We start from the raw sequence: 17,943 nt of genomic DNA, 5'->3' as shown, positions 1-17,943 counted from the left end.
GGGATTATGGGAGTTGAAGTCAATAACATCTGGGGACCCAATGATGAGAATCCCTGGTCTAGAAATAACCAACAAACTAACAAGTATACACAGTAGTTATGTATATGGATAACTGACAACAATTAACTAATTGCAACATGTGTCATGCCTCTGACATCTGTGTATGTAACATACAACTAATAACATGTTTCTTCAAAATAAGGCATCTCCCAAAACAAGGCATCTGTGTAATCCTAAAAGAATGTTATGCCCCTAAACAAATTGGTTTTATTGCATCTTTTCCCGGAAATTCCAAACTTTAAAAAGATAGTGAAACCCTAAGGATTGTTATTGGTACCTGCTGCCTCCTGTCTCCACAAATCCATGAACATTCCAATGTCAATTTCATGGTAAGACTGGGCTTATAGCGAAAATCTGTGCTATGAGGAGTTGTTATAATGAATCAAAGATTTATCAAAGCTCTTGAGTTCTCATCTAGAGCCTTCTCTTTCTCCTTTTTCCTGTTTTAAAACTTTAATTGTCCTGGGCTGACTCCTTGGCCTGTGAATCTTCAACAATTGCTGGTCTGACATACATATGTGGGCAGGTAAGACATGCTGACTTCAGTAATATGCTTGGACTGCTGTGATCCAAGGCTGAACTGGATGCATCTTCAAAAAATCACTGTGCATGCTGACCCCAAGTCAGGAAGAACCATGAACATACAGAAGTGTATGCTAACATGGTGGCTACAGAGTGGTGTGCAGTGAGCTGTTTAAATCAGGCTGCAATTCTATGCACACTTGTTTGGGAGGAAGTCCCATTGCAACTAGTGGTACTGCTTCCAAACGAACAGGATCAGGCTGGAAAAGAGCCATCTGAGACTCCACTACAGTCAAGTATGATGCTAAATCTATCTTCCCTATTTAAGGCCTCCAAATTATGAAACCAGATAGGAATTGTGGAGCAGCAGGACACACAAGTTGTTTACAGAACAAAAAGAGGAGGAGTTGTGGTGGCAAGCTCATGCTGCTGGCTCAGGACTCAGCTCTGAGCATATCAATATCATATATAGTTAGGCTGCTAGATTCCAAATGTTACATTACATGTGATTTTCTCCTTCATTGTGAGATATTTATACTGTGCTTTAGCCTTGAATGTATCTTTTCAAACTGATTATGAGAACTACAGAACGCAATATGTTTCAAAGGCAGAGATTCTCAGTCATTTCAGCATCTGCATCTGCCTTGCTAAGTTCAGCAACGTTCCCTTAATTATTTGGAGCACAGTTTATTAGCAAAAGGGATTGCAGCCCTTTGCTGGGATGGTTGGATAAGCCCATCAAAAAGCCGAGTTCCCATAACAAACCAAGGGAGTCTTCTGAAGTCAGGCAGTGGCTCCCATCATCCTGAGAGGAAATAAATAAGGCCTCCAAACGGCACAGTAAAAGATCATTCCACAAGCCCTCATCTTAAATCAAATTTGTTTAAATGCAAATGCAAACAGCAATCATAGCATGATGTTCACTGCACATTAGAAATTAAAATACATTCTTTCAAACTGAAGTGAACATGTAGCAGTATACTGTAATAGATCAAGTGTGATACTGACAAGAACATTTTTGTGTTTAGTACTAACTGATGCAAGGATATTCCATTCCTCTTACAACCGTCACCACAGCTGCTGTCTACATCTTCATAAAAGAAATAATGCTGAGTTTTATTTTGGAAATTAGTGACCACCCTGGGTACAGTCCACCAAGAGCATCACAAGAACAAAGGAAGAGTTCTGCTGGATCAAACAAAAAATCTGTCTTAGTGTTCTCCACAGTGACAAACAGATGTCCCCGAGAAGTGCAGCATCAGGGCATGTACAGTAGGCACAAGCCCCTGTAAAATCAGCCCGACCTGATGCCAGCAACTGAACTTGTGATCTCCTGCACACAACACATGTGCTCTACTACTGAGTTTCCACCCCTACTATCCTTTCCTATGTTGACACAGAAGCAACACAAAGTCTCAGTATAAGAATTCAGAATACATCCTACTCAAAATATACTCCCCAAACTCTTACTCCTTTGTACGGTAACTGCCTTACAGGTTCCTGGTATTTAACTATGCAGCAGGAGGCAATCTGAAGTAGAAAGGTGGAAGGAGGACAAAGGGTTAAGCAGCCTTCTCCCCATCCGTGCTGTTCCAAATTGCCCCCTTTCAAATAAGCACCCCTGCTTCTCTTTCCCTCTCTCAAAAGGGAAGGGGGCTCTGTTACACACATTTGCATATAATGTGTAATTATCCCTTTAGAATCCCAGTACCTTGCTGGCAGCTGACAAATCACCACCATAGTTCACTGTTTAACTACAACAAAAGCAACCCACACAACCTTCTCTACTTCATGGAGCTGGGAAGGAGTCCAATTTCCTGTACAACTGAAACTTTTTCATGCTATACTTCATTCAGAATCAGGTATATGGTCACTTAGCATAAGTAATACCATCCAGGGGTTTTGATAGGCTTCACAAATCTCACTATGGTGAGTTGTAGGAGATCTGTTTAAATGAATAACATTTTTCATGTTGATGTCTGACTGTTGCATCAAGAGTTAATGGTTAAGAGTTAATGGACTGCAAACTACCTTATACTTTTACTACCTCAGCTGTGCATAATAACAAAACCAGAGAAGAATGGCAGGCATTTCACTGCAGCACATATTCATAACTCAAAAAATGTATCTTGGGTCTTCTTTTTTAAAAGGTCACCCTCTCAGTTCAGAAAGCAGCCTTTTTTTCTTTAAATGAAGGTTCTCCAGATTATTAATATGCAGACATACATGCCTAGTGACATGTATATGTGGCCTGTTGGCTGTCTCCATTTATGGCCTTCTGTTTGGATGGCACCCTGCCCAGTAACAAGTTGGCAGAGCCATTTTACTGAGGCATAACTGCCAAAACATGATAGACTTTGATGGGCAGCCAGCGTCCATCTCTCTGGCCTGCTCCACACCACATGATTGCGCATTGACACTCACCGGCCATGCAAAGCATAGTTCAGAAGTAAAATAAAATGAGAGATGTTGGTACAAGCACATCTGGCTATAACAAAGCATACTATACAACATACTATATTCAAGATCCACATTGGAAAATATGTTACCAACAAAATCTAACAAGGGGGAAAAAAATCTATAATCAATTAAATGGCATATCTGAGAAAAGAATGCCTAATGTCAGAGAAACAGAGTTAAGTGGTTATCACATCAGAACATATTGTATGAATGGCAGAAAATTGCATTCCAAACTTTTCTGTCCACTACAATGCTCATGAAGAAACATGAAAATTCACCAGACACTGCAGAGAGCAAATAGTAGCTTACATGCTGCACAACGTGTCAACCATGGAAGGGGCAATAGTCCCTTCTACAACAGCCAAGAGTCCACCTCCACTGCTAGTGGGGACAGGGGCTGCTGTGTTTCCACTAAGCTGTGTGTCTTGCAGTGCAGGAGTCAAGACGCACGGCTCAGAGCTCACCCATCCCCACTAGCAGTGGCGACAGACTCCTGGTTTTTATGGAAGCCACACACACTTACACACACATTCCCCTTGCTTGGCTGGAATGCTGTGTGGTAAGCCACTAGGCTCATTCTCACCATCAGAACTTGGGTAGCAAAAGCCTCCTATCTACTTTCAGGGACTGCGCATGCTCCTGTGTGTAATTTTTGGGGGGGGGGAATGTAGGCGGTGGGGAGCTTGATTATTTGCTAAGCCCCAGCTTGGTAGGACAGTTTTTTTGCCTACATCATTCAGAAGCTGGGAACGGAACTGAGTAGGGAGGGTGTGCTCATCCTACCCAGCTGGAGCACAGCAAGTGATCAAGCTCCCTGCCTCCTACCTTTTACACACAATTAGAAAACAGGTGCATGCGCTCTCCCTGAACGTGGATAGGAGGCTTCTGCTACCCAAGTTCTGATTATGAGAACAAGCCTGGTGAGAACTACACAGCATTCCAGCCATGTAAGGGGAGTGTGTGTGTGTGTGTATTTGATTGGAAGAACCAGCTGGCTGTACATGAAATATTCACAAAATATATTTTAAAGTCTAATAATGGGGGGGGGGACTCATGAGAATATCCTATTTCTAAAAAGCATGGAATGTAATTAATTCCTGTTAAAGGAATAATTATGTATATGTGAACAGCAGCAGGGTGTTTGACATGGAACATGTCACGTGTTAGGGCTGAACTCGAAGTTCAGCACACTTTTCTGAGGCTGCAGCAATGGCCACAGCCTGAGAAAAGACTACACATCCAAGGAGCACCCATGTCATTTCTTGCGACTCCATTGGAAAAGGGGGAAAGTGGCCTTTACAAAGTCAATCCATGAATCCTCTTTTATGAAGACTACAGACTTTTTTCCTCATCCTGCCACTCCTGGTAGACAGTTTGAGCGGTGGGGTGAACCAAACCTTTGAGGGGCTGGAATGTTTGGCTCAGTTTGCTTCCTTTTGACCCTACTTTGTCCCCCCAGATGGCATTCCACTTTGGGGTTCCAGCATGTAAAAGTGGGGTCAAAGTAGGCTGAATCTGAATAGGCCCCCAAAGCTTCACATAACCCTATGACAAATTCATCCCCCCAAAACAGACATGGGCAAAGCAATTGTCAGCTGTCTTGTTAGGTCCTGGAGTTTGATTTGCATGATTCAACCCTAGAGTTAGGTATTATTTTACCTCATAAAAAGGGAATTAACACACAGCAAGAGGTTTGACTCTTATGCTTCATCTTTCACTTTTATTATCTACTCATTATTTCTCACACAATAGCTATGGTGAGTTTTAACCAACAAAGAAGTGTTCTGCAGTTTTCTTTTAAACAAACGTTATACTTTTTTTTTTACAAAGCAGAAAACACCAATTTGATTTTCTCCTACTTGTCTCCATTATAAGTCTCCAACTGCAACTGAGGGAGAGAAACCTCCTTCCCCATTGTTCAAGAGAGCCCAACCTTTAAATATAAATTAAAAAGTGTCATTCTTTATGCTGCAACTGGATTGGCTCAGTCTCTGCACGTACTCATATGAATGGTTCCAAGAAGCCTCATTGCTTTCCATTGAGTTATATATGTATATGTAAGGGGAGCCAGAGTCTCTTCTTTTCCCCAATACAGAACCCAGGTGATGGCAGGAAGCTTTTTCCAGTTAAATCTGACATAACCAAAATTTGTTCCTTATGATGCTTCACTAGCTATATATATTAATTTAATTCTCTTAAGCAGGGGTAGCCAATCTGAAGTTCTCCAGCTATTGTTGGACTGTAGCTCCCATTAAGAGTTGATGGGAGTTGTAGTCTAACTCCCATCAACTGGAGAGATTCATACTTTCCAGCGGGAGAGCCTCAGGTTGGACAACCCTGTTCTTGAGCATCAGAAGATGGGATAGAAAACACACAATACCAAGAGATTAGCATTTCCTGGTAGTGAATTCCTAGTTTTTTTAGAAGCATCGGGTGACTGAGTTGTCCAGCTCCTGGACCAGATGTCCCAACCTTACACTCAGATGCCCCAACCTTACGCTCAGATGCCCCAGCCCTTACATAATGTATGTATAATACCAGAATAAAACAAAACATTAGATATACATTTCCTCCATAAGAACTTAATATTTTAATTAAAGTGAAGCAATTCAATTTTTAAATATCTAAATGTCATAAAAATATGTTAGAAGCAAGGGTATGCAGGGCCAGCGTTCAATCCTATTAATGAAGATTAATACTTGTGTGCATGTGCACAGTGTGTTTCCCCCCACAAGGCTGTTCTGTCGGTTGTATCCATGCAGATTTAAGATAACTATTAAAATCAACTGCTGGGGATATGGCAAGGATTGCAAAGAGTAGTGCACTTGTCTAATCTCATTTACAGTCTGGGTTGGTTTGGCAAATACTTGCATCCCATGGGAGTACATTCCATCTTCAACGGCCAAGTGCATGCCCATTGAGATGTATTTTGTGGATGTCCCAATGTCCTCCCTTTATGATGCAGCGTAGGTTGTTTGTCCAAACAATAACTGTACATATGACTCAAATACTAGTTTAAACTGGGATCATGTGTAGGAGGAGCCATTTGGACAGATACCACCACCCCCATGTGATAAAGGGATATGCCAGGAAACATCTAGGTCGCGTAAGAGACGTCACAATGGGCATGCATTCGGTGTGCCCCAAATGGGCCAGAACAGTATTGTTCAAATCAGCTTCATATGCAGATTCAAAGTGAGTCTTTGAGATCATTCACACAATCAAAAACTGTGTTCTAACCCGCTTTGAGAGCTGTGTGTGCTCCCAGTTTTCAGTTGTGTGGAAGCAAGGTAGGAGGAAAAGCTACCCAGGTTTTTCCTGGGTTTTTCTTCCTCCAACCAAAAACTGGGAGCACCCACAGCTCCCAAACTACCTTAAGTGGCACAGCAGGGAAATGCTTGACTAACAAGCAGAAGGTTCCTGGTCTTAATCCCCACTGGTATGTTTCCAAGACTATGGGAAACACCTCTGTCGGGCAGCAGCGATATAGGAAGATGCTGAAAGGCATCATCTCATACTGCACAGGAGATGGCAATGATTAACCTCTCCTGTATTCTACCAAAGACAACCACAGGACTCTGTGGGCTCCAGGAGTCGAAATCGACTTGATGGCACACTTTATCTTTACAGCTGCCAAACCTGGGTATAACACAGTTTCTGACTATGTGAATGACCTCTTTGTCTTTTAGTAGGTGATTCAGTATCTATATACAACAAGCATCCTTTGTGATCCCCCTTATTGTCACTCAACACCTCTTGTCCCTATTTGCCTAGCTGGCCTCTTATACAACAGTGAATATGAAAACATTACATCTATAATGTAGTGAGAAGAGCATCTACTCAGGTGGATTTGAAATTATGCACTCTAACTTGTGGGGAAGGAGCAGATTTGCCTGTAGAATTTTTTGAAAATCTCCATATAATGCTAAAAGGTTTTCTACCAGAGATTAACTCTCATAACGTCAGGAACAACCCCTGTTATAGGACTCTTAAGTTACAAATCATTTTCTAGAAACTGCTGTCACATCACATTTTAATTGCTGTTACTATTTTAGACAACAAGGCTAAGCCAGAATATGCTAGCATGAAGAGAAAAGAGATTCAATGTATTTGTTCACTTCAGATTTGTTTTTAAACCCTGTGAGAGCAGAGCTCTGAGCCCAATGCCCAGCAGAAATTCCCACACTGCTGCTGTGGAGTCCCCTCCATCTCCCACTTCTTCATCCCCCTGCATGCACTGAGATTATCTTGCAGTTTCACAGGAATGTTTAGATAGCTTTGGGCAATACTCTGGGAGTGAATTTTACTGGGCAGAGACTTAAATCATACACTTACTTGGTAAGGCACAGCTGCTGCTAAAATTATAAACTTCTGCTCAAAAGCTTTTCCTTTATGGGATGTTTTTTGGATGGAAGTAAAGAGCTTCTGTCAGCTCATGGTCTGGTGTGTACAGAGTTTCTGAAACACTGAAGACAAACAAATTCTCCTCCTCAGACAGATCCCTACAGAAGTCAAACAATTCCCAATTTTCTGCATGGGAGTTGATTATAACAATGGGAAATTCCAAGGGTAACAAAGTCAGACATGTTACCACTTTTTCAATGACTGTAGCCATAAGAAAAATTTCAAGTTGATATTATATATAGCATTTCTGCCATAAGGCCATATATACCCTTAGAAATTATAGAAAGTGTCTGAAATGTGCAAAATACATCAGTAATGGAATCAGAAGCGATATACGAAATTCTGATTCTATTACCAATCTATTTTGAACATTTCAGATATTGTCTACAATATTTAAGGAGTTTGTAAAAATATGGCCTAATAGCTGGAGATATTCTCTTGCCAGTGGGCATATATAATATCAACTAGAAAATCTGCTTACAGCTATAGTCGTTAAAAAAGAGGTAACATGCCTGATTCTTCTACCCTTGGAATTGTTCCAATGGCAGAAAGAAAGTTCAGTATCAGAATTAATGCTGGCTAGGGGACACCAAGAAGAGACTGACTACAAATAAAATACAACTCATGTATACATGTGGCCTACCACCAATCAGTGGAAATGTGATGCTCGTAGAAGACAAAGAGGTAGTTCTCACAACCAGCCCTACCCGGAGAGCAAAGCAGGCTGGTTGTGAAAAGCGCCAGAATCACTCCCAGTCCCGGAACACCTCCCCTGGGTAGCCCAGCTTTTGTACCCAGGCTAAAAGTGAGGTAGGAGGACACACGCGCCTCCAACCTCATGCCTGGGTCACGTGGGCTGCCTGCAGCCATACTTACCATAGAACTAGGGGGAAGGAGTGATCAGGCAACTGGGAGAAATCCCAATGCACTGGGCTTCCTTCTCCCTGCCAGTCCTTCTGTGCACTGCGCACTACACCGCCGCTGGTGTGGGCGTGCAGGTGGCAGAGCCCTCTTCAGGCCTCAGATCATGTGGGAGAAGGTAGGTAGGATCCTGCCTTCCCCCCAGCCCTCCTAGTCCCAGCCCCTAAGGTCATGTGAAAAACTGTGGTGGTGCCCTTTATTTCTGAATAACTATTGAGGATCCAACTAGGATCTTCAACTTACTAAACTTTAACCAGTCCAGCTGGTTTGCAGATCTCTACTCTTCGACTTTTAACAGCAACTTGACATACACAAATTAATAAGCCCGTGAAAGTCTTTTTCTGGAATCAAGATAATCAATGGGAAATGTTACACCTGCTATGTCAATCAACTATAAATTGCATAAGCAGGAAGGCCCACAGAAGGTGGCAGCCCTATTATGAATAACCCTTCCTATCACAGTTACTGCCAATAGCTACTACACAGGTGATGTGATGCCAATAGTAAATAGTTGTGCATTTATTACTTATGTACCACCTGTAGTATGTGAACACCTTTTGTCACTGAAATATTTTCCCACTTAACAGCAGGCATAATTAGTGCTAATAATTACTACAATGCCAGTCTTGGTATCATTCTTATGACAACCATAAGAATGGAGCTTTAGATGGAGGTTCTAAGTTCTCTATAATGAAAACCAATGAGGATAATAACAAACAACAACAAAAGGCATCTCTCTTTACAGGGAAAACTGCTCATTTTTTGAGGTTCAAGCACTGTCAGTATGAAAAAAGATGGAAGCATCAGAATAGCAAGCAAACTGCAAGAAGCCAAGGTGTAGCCTATCCATATCTCATCACCTAGAGAAGTAACACAGTAACTGGACTGCATGAATCAGTGTCACACAGTCCACTCTGCTGCAGAGATGCCTACAAACATCTCCAAGCTTGGTCTCAGATAATTATTTTGGGGGATTCATAAATTCTACCTGAAAGGAAAGGCAAATTTTTCAAGCCCTCTAAGTTATTCTGCAAGCCCAAAACTGGACAACTTTGCCAGCATCTCATCCTGTCAGATTCCCCCATCACCAAAAACACCCCCATTAACCACTGCCAATACAACCCTGTGCCCAGGAGTACAGCATGGTGGAAAATAAAAATGTGGGGAGAATAAAACCTGCCCTACAACCCACATGCCACTGATGATTTCCTTCTGGTGTGCTGCCTTCATGACCTGCCAGGGTGAGGAAGGAGCAGGGAAGACAAAATCCCTCCCTCTTCCCCACATGCCACTGCTGCTGCTTTTACCACTAGACCATTAAGCAAAGGAGAGAAGAGAGTGTGTTTTGTGAGTATGGGGCTGGTAGAGAGCCAGAGATCAATTTTTGAGCTTCAGACTGGCTCCAAAAATGGGAAGGAATCCAATCATTTGTGTGCTAATCTAAGGCAAGAGAGAGAAGGCTTACTCATCTCTTTTGCTCTAAGGCAAGATTCGCCACTAGATTTGCTACAATTTTTGCTGCTGCTGTGCCCTTAAATACCTTAGAAACAAATGTTTTGTGGGAGAAACTTTCCCCCAAAGTTATTTCCATGGCAAGAAATGTGTGATTTCTGCCTGTTGTGTTACTGATAAAGGCACAGGAGCAAGGTCAATAAAACTGGTAGCAACACTATGCTCCACACATCAGCCTCCTGCAGAGTAACATACATATTTCACAACACAATGTACAAGTTGAACCGAACAAGATGCCCAATATGAAAGCATGGCAAAGCATGTCCAGTGCCTGTCCTCTAATTTTCATTACAATGTGCACATGAAACATCCTGGCAAATAGGGCATTTTTAAATAGCTGCCTAAGCAGTTCCAATTTTCCATTGTTGCAGTAAAAAAGCTCATTGAAGCTTGACCCTAAAATTTAATTTTAAACATGCACATCTGTATACACAGAGCTTGTCAAGGATGCAAAAATCCGCCCACAATTTGTGACCTTCAAGATTAGGGCTTATCTTATAGGAAATCATGACAACGTTACAGGCTCCATTATATGACCCAGTCAATAGACAGCACTGCCTGCAGACCTAGTAATCAAGCAGCTGTCACACCATAAGTTTGCTACAAATACCCTGGTGTAATGTAGTTGCAGTCCTTTGCACTTCCAGCAGCAAATTAAAAAAACACCATCACAGATAGTAGTAGGAATAAGAGAATTTAGCAACACCAACAACCATTGCCACCACATCCATGTTAATTCCACTGCCTCCAACCAAACACGTTGCACACCAAGGGTACTTCTACATCATCCATGTATGGAAGGCACCAATCAAAACACAATGATGATCAAATACTCCATGATGTTACCCTACTCAGTATCCACTCCCTCTATGCACCCGGGGAAAGATTGTAGTGTCTTTCAAAGCTCTAGAGTTCAGTGGATTGTACAGCAGCAATAGAACCCTTCCCACAAGCTACAAGCTCCTCTCAGACAGGAGGCAGAGCCTGAATCTCCTGGCAACCCATAGAGCAGAAACTTGGTGCCAAACCTCAAAGGAAGTCTGACATACCAGTTACAACAGAGAGTCAACCCATGGGCCAATGAGTCAGAGGCCTGCATGGAGAACCCTTAGGCTCTCGGGCAAGAACTCAAATCTTGCCGAGGGGGTGGTTCAACATGGACAGTTGTCAGAACTCTCCACACCACACATGTGTACTGATACTTATACAAAGGAGAACACATTTTGCAAGGGAGAGGGCCACAGGTACAAGGAAGAAGGGACGTTACAACAACAAACTCATAGCAGGTAGCACCAGAAGCTGCCCGGTAGCTCAGTGGGAAAGAATAACACAATGGGAAACAGGAGATGGGATTTCAAAGGGGTACCATCGGGAGATGCTGAAGGCACAACTCAACTTTTGGGTGGCCCACTGGCAACAGTGATCCAAGATATAAAAAGTGGGGGGAAGAGATTCAGGACCAGAACCTCAACCTCTTACTCCACAGAGCAACTCCCTAACTGTATAATTACAGGAAAAGAAAGGCAAAAGACACAGGATGGGGCCTCTGAAGTTTCCCAAGGGGCTTTGTCTTCTTCCTGGTAACAAAATCATATAAACTAATTGAGGGGATTTTATATGGAGCTGTAGCTCTGAGGAAGAGTACAAGTGTAGCACTGTAATGTGTAGCACCCCCACCGCTGCCCAATGGGGGTAGTTGGACATCCAACAGCTCAAAGGTGGGGGGCAGGATCCATGAATTAGATGAAGCAAGTAGGTTCTGTTCACTGGTCCAAGGTACATGGCCAGGCTATGGATTCACTGTGGGTGCATCCACCCTACCCCCAGCCTTGAAGAGGGACATGCTCCTTCATGGCCTTTTCTCCCCTTTCACTACCTTCCATTCTCAGGCGGTCTCTGTTGCTCATCAGAACGTGTGGCTGGACTGGCTCAGTCACAACTTCCTGCTGCGGCAGGTATCCAGCCTCCTCAGCTTTCTCCTCTCCTGAACACCTCATGAGTGTCCTTAAAGAGGGGCAGGACAGGGCCCGAATTCTGCCTCCCGGTCTCAGGCAGGCCAATTGAACTAGCCCAGTTGTGGGCTCCCCAGCAGCCTGTGCCACAGGCTCACAAACACCCATGAGGCTAAAACCCTAGATGTGATCTCTCACCAGAAAACTCTGAGAGAAGCCACACATGCAGGCACATTGGGCCACAGTGACAGCTGACCCAACAACCCCATTCAGGCAATTGTCTGAACTGTCTTGGCACTTACATGTTTCATGATGCCTATCATTTTACCGAATCCCCAGCACCCCATCCAGTCACCCTTTCTCCATTTAGCTGATTGTTTCAGTAGATCTTGCCTCCTCAGCTCTGCCCATGCCTGGTGTATTATCATACCGGCAGTAACAGGGAGGCAGGAAGACCTTGAATTGTGGGGTCCCACCCTAGCTGGTGCTCTAATGCCATGGCCTAGGGGAAGCTGTAGACCCTCAGCTATCTTGCAGTGTAAGGAGCCTAGCCATCTGAGGCGAAGGAGGAAACAGCACACTATCATGATACAGAGACATGGCTGAAACAGTCACAGCTTTTATTGAATACCAACAGTGGTGGCAGGAGTTCAGACAGCATCACAATGCAAGGGAGTTGCCAACCTCTCCTCGGTACTTGCTGGAGAGCACCGTGATTGCCTGTAAAGAGACAAGAGACAGTGAGAGTCAGCAGCTATCACAGATTGTTCCCATGCCTAGATGCGAAGTAGGAGATTGTGGCGAAAGTGGGGGAGGGAGCAATTCTAGCTCGACACTCTCCTGGTCCTCATGCTTCAGACCTGCTCCTCCTGGTAAAAATGTTTGGTGGTTCATCTGTTGGTGGTATTCAGTGTAGTCATTAAGACAGTGACTTCCGCTAACTGGGCAATGAGGCATCTTTGAAGTGGTGGCTGTCTTACGTTTAGTAGGGGAAGAGCAACTGCCCCTATTCAGTCCAGTATAGCACCTCTCCAATGGCTTGCTGTCAGCTTCGTGTCTGTGGTGTGTGTTAGGGATGTACAAACTGGTTCGAACTCAAACCAGTCGAACCAGGGTGGTTCGATGGTTCGAATTCGAACCAAACCAGCCATCAGGTTCAAACTGCAGGTTCAAATTCGAACCAAACTGAGGGTGGTTCAATTCAAACTGGTTCGAACCTTGAAAAGTGGGTGGGGTGGTAGCTGGCACCCATGGGTACCTACCACCCAAACCTCAAAGCAATCGGACACTCGTACAATTTTTAAATGAATTTTTGAAATTTATTTTTCTTTTTCTGTCATAGAGTATAATGGGACTCGAACCAGCCCATTATTCTCTATTGTGGAGCACCCATGGGTGCCAACCCATGGGGGTGGTTGGCACCCTCTGTGCACTACACCACCACTCACTCTGGGCCACCCCAGCACCCCACAAGTGGCTTTAAGGTTTTTCTCCACAGGGAAGAATGGAGGTTTCAGCAGCCCCATAACTGCACTGGGGGGGGGTGCTGGGGTGGCCCAGAGCGAGGGTGCCAACCACCCTTATGGGTTGCTACCCCATGGGGTAGTGGGTTTTGTTGTTTCTGAGGTGTTCTGAGTGTACATTCTTTGGTAGCATATAAGATTTTCAATGACAAACCATGAATCCACTCTCATTGCTAACCTTAAAGACACATAAACATCAAAAATCATTTAAAAATCAGCCCTTTGCCCAATTCCTTTCAAATAATTCTGATAGCTTCCTTGCCCCCCTTGGGCACTACCACCTACCACACTCTGCTCTAGGCCACCCCTTTGCCCCCGACGTGAAGCTATACATTTGCTGACACCTCCATGTGTCTTTATGGAGAAAAACCTTAAAGACATGTAAACTTCAAAAATCACTTAAAAATCAGCCTTTTGCCCAATTCCTTTCAAATAATTCTGATAGCTTCCTTGCCCCCCATGGGCACTACCACCCACCACACTCCACTCTAGGACACCCCTTTCCCCCCGACGTGAAGCTATACATTTGCTGTAATCCTCATTATTCCCTATGAGGAATTCAAAAATATTTTTAAAATTCACCAATAATCAGAGGAGTGTCTGATTGTCTTGGGGTTTTGTGGGTGGTAGGCACCCCTGGGTGCCTACCATCCACCCCACTTTTGTGCCCCTAGGTGCTCCACAATAGGTGATAATGGGCTGGTTTGGGTCCCATTACACCCTATAAAAATAAATTTCAAAAATTCATAAAAAATTGTATGAGTGTCCAATTGCATTGGGGTTTGGGTGGCAGGTACCCATGGGTGCCAGCTACCACCCCACCCACTTCTGGAGGTTTGAACTGGTTTGAATTCAAACCGAACCGGAGGGGTTTGAGCAAAACCAAAACCGAACCACCCCCTCCTGGTTCGAATCTGGTTCGTATTCGAACCGAACCGGGCAAACCGGTTTTGTGCACATCCCTAGTGTGTGTCTGTCTCTCTCTCTCTCTGTTCTAGCTCAGGAGCCCTTTGAAGACCAGAAACCATTTTCTGACACCTTTTGCTATATACAGTAAATGGCTTTGAGAACTTTCTTTCTTTCTTTCTTTTTTAAAGGAGCCAGCATGGTGTAGTGGTTAGAGTGCTGGACTAGGACCGGGGAGACCAGAGTTCAAATCCCCGTTCAGCCTTGATACTATCTGGGTAACTCTGGGCCAGTCACTTCTCTCTCAGCCTAACCTACTTCACAGGGTTGTTGTGAGGAGAAACTTACGTATGTAGTACACTGCTCTGGGCTCCTTGGAGGAAGAGCGGGATATAAATGTAAAAAATAAATAAAAATAAACAAAATTAAAATAAAGCAGTACATAAATATTTTAATAATAATAATCCTCACCCAGTCCACATAGGCTGTTGCAACAAATCTCTGCCTCCAGTTTTACTGCATGGCCTGTTCTTTGCTATGGCTCTGCATCTGTAACAAAAAAGGGGGATCATGAGTGTTTGGCCAGCAGCACCTACAGTTGAAATGGAGTGGCTGGTGTTCCCCCACAAAGGTGACTGTGCTCCTCAGTGCATGGAGGGAGCTTACCTGCATTTGGTAGTTCATGACCAACAGAGCCCCTGGTTCTATACAGTGCATACTTAGCTTATGACTCCTATGGTACAGGAGTCTGATACAGTCTGCTAAGTAAGAGAAAACTGTTTAGCTCAGCAGTTGCCAACCTGAGGCTCTCCAGTTGTTCTTGGACTGCAACTCCCATCACCTCCCACTGAAATTTACTACAGCTGGGGATGATGAGATTTGTAGTCCAACAGCAGCTGCTGAGCCTCAGGTTGGCCACCCCTGGTCCAGCAATTATATAGGGCAGGTTCACATGTATGATGGCACCTAGACTTGGTGCAGGGGGGTGGGGGCAGCTGCTTCCCCAGGAATGCCTGCTCCCCACATGAACCTCTACTTCCGCTCCAGCTTCTGAATGCTGAGATTGGTCATTGTCTAGACCCATCAGTCTCAGCATATCCTGCCCCACTTCCCTCAGGGAATCTGACATCTTAAACGTAGATTTGAAGTACGTTTCAGATATCGGGATAAACCTGAAGGAAGTGGGGCAGGATATGTCGGGACTGGTAGGTTCGGATGTCACGGCACATCGGAAGCTGGAGCAGGAGCAGAGGCTCGTGTGGCTGCTCTCCCCAACCTCAGGTGCTGCCATGTGTGTAAAACCGCTCACAGTCTTGGCATATTGAAGCGGGCAGGAATGGAAGCCATGTTGGGGGAGGGGGGGAATATGCAGGAGTAATACATGGCCTCCTCTCTCCCTGGTGGGTCCTCAGCATCTTGCTTACCTGTGTAGGTTGTCTTGTCCTTACTCCCAGTTGCAGGAATGGAGCTAAGATTCCTGGTGTGTGTTTATATTTGGAGTCCTGAGGCAGGGTACTTGTAGTGGGTCTGAGAAGGCAAAGGTTAGCAATATGCCCTTCCTACTTTGTTATTAGTCACCTAATGGTGCAGCGGGGAAGTAACTTGCCAAGGGAGCCAGAGGTTGCCAGTTCAAATCCCCGCTGGTATGTTTCCCAGACTATGGGAAACACCTATATCGGGCAGCAGTGATATCGGAAGATGCTGAAAGACATCATCTCATACTGCATGGGAGATGGCAATGGCAAACCCCTCCTGTATTCTACCAAAGACAACCACATGGCTCTGTGGTCACCAAGAGTTGACACTGACTCGACGGCACAACAACTTTACTTTGTTATTAGCCCTGTTTGTTGTTTACACAAAGTGTTCTTCCACCAAAGTCCTCCTTAAGTTCTCTATAGACACGAGGACAGCCCATGAGGAGCGTCTTGATATATGAAATGTGTGCCCCTTGGCTGGGGCTTCAAATCAAATACTTTATTGCAATCACAGACCAGGACAATAGTAATAAAAGCACACAGAAGCCTGACAGAATAAACCATTAAAGTTGTCATATAGCATTAATAAGTTAAATCTCACAACAGAAGTTATATGCTACTGCTAGTGTGCTGTGACTAACTGCAGAGTTAAGTCTTATTCAGACATTACACCGTATGTGCATGTTTGTGTGTGAATGTCCATAGATGTGTTCATTTAAGTGAATCTGGGTGCTGATCTCCTCAAATACAGGATGCAGAGAGGAAGTGCAATACTGTACTGTATATACAATACAGTGAACAGTATGCGTGAATAACTGTAGGTGCATACAGATCTATATGTGTGTACACAGGATGCCCTGTGTTAAACATAACGTATGAATAGGGTTTTAGCAAAATTTAATCAATTGTCACTTATTTGCTTACTTAAACAATATTTTTTACCTCACCTTTCCCAAAGGTTCAAAGTTACTTCCCAAAACAAAACACGCAGCTAAAACAGGCTGCACAACTTGAGCCTTCTTGCAGATGTTGGACTACAACTCCCATTATCCCTGATGTTTGGCCCCTGTGGCTGGAAATGATGGGAAGTGTAGTCCAACAACAGCTAGAGGGCTGAAGTTGTGCAGCCCTGTGTTAAAATGAGCTATAAAAAGCAGTCCAAATTATAAAGTTGTTTTGGGTTCTCCACTGATTATGATGGGGAGTGTTTTAATTTTCACCATCTTTGTTGCAGGCCTAATGTTATGCCACCGTTGGGATAAGACTGAGTGAGAAAAGGATTCTGGCCAAGCCCCACTCTTCCTCTGCCACCCACCAAACACCACCCACATGTGCCCCCTTGCACCTGGGATACTGCTAGTGTAGCAGGTATGCTGGTGCAATGTAACACGGCTGCAATGTTTTCATTTCAAGAAAACTATAGGGTATGAAGAGTTGTGTTCATTGTGTGCTTTTCAGGCTGCATTTCTGTTTTACCTTTGCTCATACTTGCTGGGTGACTCTGGGCCAGTCACTTTTCTCTCAGCCTAACCAACTTCACAGGGTTGTTGTGAAAGAGAAACCTAAGTATGTAGTACACCGCTCTGGGCTCCTTGGAGGAAGAGCGGGATATAAATGTTAATAATAATGATAATGATGCATGTAATAGAGTGCCACATTGATAAAGGATTGTAGTGAGCTATACTAGCACCTTAATCCAGGCTACCCATTCTCTCCCTTGACATACTGAAGTCTTGATGGCATATGCTCATCTTTGAAGAGGTAAAAAGTTGTTGGCGAGGCAGGGGCACTGTTCCCTCTAACAGGGATTCCCATATGTTGTTCACTACAACTTCCAGCATCCCCAGCTGCAATGGCCTGTTGGAAATGGAGTTCCAGTGCATCGACTTTTTGCACCAACTATCCTAATGACCACGAGGGACATTGGGAGTAGAGGTAGTTAGTGAGGGTCTCCTTACCTGTCCCTGCTTGCCTCTACTCTATGACCCCTGCCTTGACTCCTCAGGTTCTTCCTGTAGTGAGTCAGACCTTTTCCTTCCCTCTTGGAGAGAAAATGGAAACATCTCTCCCTCTCCCTCCCTACTTATTATGTAGCGTATAGATAGGATAGGTCTTTCCTACTTCAAATGTAAAGGTAAAGTTGGTGTCAACTCCTGGCAACCACAGAGCCCTGTGGTTGTCTTTGGTAGAATGCAGGAGGGGGTT

General features: G+C 44.1%; 1 protein-coding gene across 29 annotated transcripts in view; it reads right to left on the bottom strand.

Moving 5' to 3' along the window:
* Positions 1–17,943, bottom strand: part of DTNA (dystrobrevin alpha) — a 323,001-nt gene that overhangs the window by 296,946 nt on the left and 8,112 nt on the right. The window contains exon 1 of one of the 29 annotated variants that reach the window (XM_053243070.1): positions 12,467–12,472. The exons of the other annotated variants lie outside the window; for them this stretch is intronic. The gene's annotated coding sequence lies outside the window, so the exon portion shown is untranslated. Of the gene's footprint in view, positions 1–12,466; positions 12,473–17,943 lie in introns of those variants that run through there. 29 annotated transcript variants of the gene reach the window in all.

Source organism: Hemicordylus capensis, chromosome 4 (assembly GCF_027244095.1).
Source record: "Hemicordylus capensis ecotype Gifberg chromosome 4, rHemCap1.1.pri, whole genome shotgun sequence".
NCBI classification, from domain to species: Eukaryota; Metazoa; Chordata; class Lepidosauria; order Squamata; family Cordylidae; genus Hemicordylus; species Hemicordylus capensis.
Note: the sequence above shows the minus strand (reverse complement) of the source record. Positions and strands in the feature narration are given on the sequence as shown.